This window comes from Chrysemys picta, unplaced genomic scaffold (assembly GCF_011386835.1).
Source record: "Chrysemys picta bellii isolate R12L10 unplaced genomic scaffold, ASM1138683v2 scaf4, whole genome shotgun sequence".
NCBI classification, from domain to species: Eukaryota; Metazoa; Chordata; order Testudines; family Emydidae; genus Chrysemys; species Chrysemys picta.
In genome coordinates, this window is record NW_027052711.1 from 675,913 (window position 1) to 680,552 (window position 4,640).

Genomic DNA, 4,640 nt, shown 5'->3' on the forward strand with positions numbered 1-4,640 from the left:
TGGGAAGGAGGCCGAGCCCTGTGTAGGGGGCGGGACTTGGCTGATTAAGGGGCCCATAAAAGCGGCAGACCAGCCAGGCAGCGGTACAGCTGCCAGCAGCGGCAGCAAACAGGGCGGCTAACAGGGGAGTTCTCATTGGAGGAGAAGGTACCTGTATTTGCATCTCTCCTTGTGTGTTCTTGTGTCTGTGTTTGTTTGTAGGGGCCGGCAGGGGCTGGGTGCTGGGAAGGACGCCGAGCCCTGTGTAGGGGGCGGGGCTTGGCTGATTAAGGGGCCCATAAAAGAGGCCGCCCAGCCAGGCAGCGGTACAGCTGCGAGCAGCGGCAGCAAACAGGGCGGCTAACAGGGGAGTTTGAGACAGAGTTCTCATTGGAGGAGAAGGTACCTGTATTTGCATCTGTCCTTGTGTGTTCTTGTGTGTTTGTTTGTAGGGGCCGGCAGCGGCTGGGTGCCGGGAAGGACGCCGAGCCCTGAGTAGGGGGCGGGGCTTGGCTGATTAAGGGGCCCATAAAAGCGGCCGCAAGCCAGGCAGCGGTACAGCTGCGAGCAGCGGCAGCAAACAGGGCGGCTAACATTGGAGTTTGAGAGAGAGTTCTCATTGGAGGAGAAGGTACCTGTATTTGCATCTGTCCTTGTGTGTTCTTGTGTGTGTGTTGGTTTGTAGGGGCCGGCAGGGGCTGCGTGCTGGGAAGGACGCCGAGCCCTGTGTAGGGGGCGGGGCTTGGCTGATTAAGGGGCCCGTAAAAGCGGCCGCGGTACAGCTACGAGCAGCGGCAGCAAACACGGCGGCTAACAGGGGAGTTTGAGACAGAGTTCTCATTGGAGGAGAAGGTACCTGTATTTGCATCTGTCCTTGTGTGTTCTTGTGTGTTTGTTTGTAGGGGCCGGCAGGGGCTGGGTGCTGGGAAGGACGCCGAGCCCTGTGTAGGGGGCGGGGCTTTGCTGATTCAGGGGCCCATAAAAGCGGCCGCCCAGCCAGGCAGCGGTACAGCTGCGAGCAGCAAACAGGGCGGCTAACAGGGGAGTTTGAGAGAGAGTTCTCATTGGAGGAGAAGGTACCTGTTTTTGCATCTGTCCTTGTGTGTTCTTGTGTGTTTGTTTGTAGGGGCCGGCAGGGGCTGGGTGCTGGGAAGGACGCCGAGACCTGAGTAGGGGGCGGGGCTTGGCTGATTAAGGGGCCCATAAAAGCGGCCGCCCAGAGAGGCAGAGGTACAGCTGCGAGCAGCGGCAGCAAACAGGGCGGCTAACAGGTGAGTTTGAGAGAGAGTTCTCATTGGAGGAGAAGGTACCTGTATTTGCATCTGTCCTTGTGTGTTCTTGTGTGTTTGTTTGTAGGGGCCGGCAGCGGCTGGGTGCCGGGAAGGACGCCGAGCCCTGAGTAGTGGGCGGGGCTTGGCTGATTAAGGGGCCCATAAAAGCGGCCGCCAAGCCAGGCAGCGGTACAGCTGCGAGCAGCGGCAGCAAACACGGCGGCTAACAGGGGAGTTTGAGAGAGAGTTCTCATTGGAGGAGAAGGTACCTGTATTTGCATCTGTCCTTGTGTGTTCTTGTGTGTGTGTTTGTTTGTAGGGGCCGGCAGGGGCTGCGTGCTGGGAAGGACGCCGAGCCCTGTGTAGGGGGCGGGGCTTGGCTGCTTAAGGGGCCCGTAAAAGCGGCCGCGGTACAGCTGCGAGCAGCGGCAGCAAACACGGCGGCTAACAGGGGAGTTTGAGACAGAGTTCTCATTGGAGGAGAAGGTACCTGTATTTGCATCTGTCCTTGTGTGTTCTTGTGTGTTTGTTTGTAGGGGCCGGCAGGGGCTGGGTGCTGGGAAGGACGCCGAGCCCTGTGTAGGGGGCGGGGCTTGGCTGATTAAGGGGCCCATAAAAGCGGCCGCCCAGCCAGGCAGCGGTACAGCTGCGAGCAGCGGCAGCAAACAGGGCGGCTAACAGGGGAGTTTGAGAGAGAGTTCTCATTGGAGGAGAAGGTACCTGTATTTGCATCTGTCCTTGTGTGTTCTTGTGTGTTTGTTTGTAGGGGCCGGGAGGGGCTGGGTGCCGGGAAGGAGGCCGAGCCCTGTGTACGGGGCGGGGCTTTGCTGATTAAGGGGCCCATAAAAGCGGCCGCCCAGCCAGGCAGCGGTACAGCTGCGAGCAGTGGCAGCAAACAGGGCGGCTAACAGGGGAGTTCTCATTGGAGGAGAAGGTACCTGTATTTGCATCTCTCCTTGTGTGTTCTTGTGTCTGTGTTTGTTTGTTGGGGTTGGCAGGGTCTGGGTGCTGGGAAGGAGGCCGAGCCCTGTGTAGGGGTCGGGGCTTGGCTGATTAAGGGGCCCATAAAAGCGGCCGCCCAGCCAGGCAGCGGTACAGCTGCGAGCAGCGGCAGCAAACAGGGCGGCTAACAGGGGAGTTTGAGAGAGAGTTCTCATTGGAGGAGAAGGTACCTGTATCTGTCCTTGTGTGCTCTTGTGTGTGTGTTTGTTTGTAGGGGCCGGCAGGGGCTGGGTGCTGGGAAGGACGCCGAGCCCTGTGTAGGGGGCGGGGCTTGGCTGATTAAGGGGCCCATAAAAGCGGCCGCCCAGCCAGGCAGCGGTACAGCTGCGAGCAGCGGCAGCAAACAGGGCGGCTAACAGGGGAGTTTGAGAGAGAGTTCTCATTGGAGGAGAAGGTACCTGTATTTGCATCTGTCCTTGTGTGGTCTTGTGTGTTTGTTTGTAGGGGCCGGCAGGGGCTGCGTGCTGGGAAGGACGCCGAGCCCTGTGTAGGGGGCGGGGCTTGGCTGATTATGGGGCCCATAAAAGCGGCCGCCCAGCCAGGCAGCGGTACAGCTGTGAGCAGCGGCAGCAAACAAGGCGGCTAACAGGGGAGTTTGAGAGAGAGTTCTCATTGGAGGAGAAGGTACCTGTATTTGCATCTGTCCTTGTGTCTTCTTGTGTGTGTGTTTGTTTGTAGGGGCCGGCAGGGGCTGGGTGCTGGGAAGGACGCCGAGCCCTGTGTAGGGGGCGGGGCTTGGCTGATTAAGGGGCCATAAAAGCGGCCGCCCAGCCAGGCAGCGGTACAGCTGCGAGCAGCGGCAGCAAACAGGGCTGCTAACAGGGGAGTTCTCATTGGAGGAGAAGGTACCTGTATTTGCATCTGTCCTTGTGTGTTCTTGTGTGTTTGTTTGTAGGGGCCGGCAGGGGCTGGGTGCTGGGAAGGACGCCGAGCCCTGTGTAGGGGGCGGGGCTTGGCTGATTAAGGGGCCGATAAAAGCGGCTGCCCAGCCAGGCAGCGGTAGCAAACAGAGCGGCTAACAGGGGAGTTCTCACTGGAGGAGAAGGTACCTGTATTTGCATCTCTCCTTGTGTGTTCTTGTGTGTGTGTTTGTTTGTAGGGGCTGGCAGGGGCTGGGTGCTGGGAAGGACGCCGAGCCCTCTGTAGGGGGCGGGGCTTGGCTGATTAAGGGGCCCATAAAAGCGGCCGCCCAGCCAGGCAGCGGTACAGCTGCGAGCAGCGGCGGCTAACAGGGGAGTTTGAGTGAGAGTTCTCATTGGAGGAGAAGGTACCTGTATTTCCATCTGTCCTTGTGTCTTCTTGTGTGTTTGTTTGTAGGGGCCGGCAGGGGCTGGGTGCTGGGAAGGACACCGAGCCCTGTGTAGGGGGCGGGGCTTGGCTGATTAAGGGGCCCATAAAAGCGGCCGCCCAGCCAGGCAGCGGTACAGCTGCGAGCAGCGACAGCAAACAGGGCGGCTAAGAGGGGAGTTTGAGAGAGAGTTCTCATTGGAGGAGAAGGTACCTGTATTTGCATCTGTCCTTGTGTGTTCTTGTGTGTTTGTTTGTGGGGCCCGGCAGGGGCTGGGTGCTGGGAAGGAGGCTGAGCCCTGTGTAGGGGGCGGGGCTTGGCTGATTAAGGGGCCCATAAAAGCGGCCGCCCAGCCAGGCAGCGGAACAGCTGCGAGCAGCGGCAGCAAACAGGGCGGCTAACAGGGGAGTTCTCATTGGAGGAGAAGGTACCTGTATTTGCATCTGTCCTTGTGTGTTCTTGTGTGTGTGTTTGTTTGTAGGGGCTGGCAGGGTCTGGGTGCTGGGAAGGACGCCGAGCCCTGTGTAGGGGGCGGGGCTTGGCTGATTAAGGGGCCCATAAAAGCGGCCGGCCAGCCAGGCAGCGGTACAGCTGCGAGCAGCGGCAGCAAACAGGGCGGCTAACAGGGGAGTTTGAGAGAGAGTTCTCATTGGAGGAGAAGGTACCTGTATTTGCATCTGTCCTTGTGTGGTCTTGTGTGTTTGTTTGTAGGGGCCGGCAGGGGCTGGGTGCTGGGAAGGACGCCGAGCCCTGTGTAGGGGGCGGGGCTTGGCTGATTAAGGGGCCCATAAAAGCGGCCGCCCAGCCAGGCAGCGGTACAGCTGTGAGCAGCGGCAGCAAACAGGGCGGCTAACAGGGGAGTTTGAGAGAGAGTTCTCATTGGAGGAGAAGGTACCTGTATTTGCATCTGTCCTTGTGTGTTTGTTTGTAGGGACCGGCAGGGGCTGGGTGCTGGGAAGGACGCCGAGCCCTGTGTAGGGGGCGGGGCTTGGCTGATTAAGGGGCCCATAAAAGCGGCCGCGCAGCCAGGCAGCGGTACAGCTGCGAGCAGCGGCAGCAAACAGGGCGGCTAACAGGGGAGTTTGAGAGAGAGTTCTCAT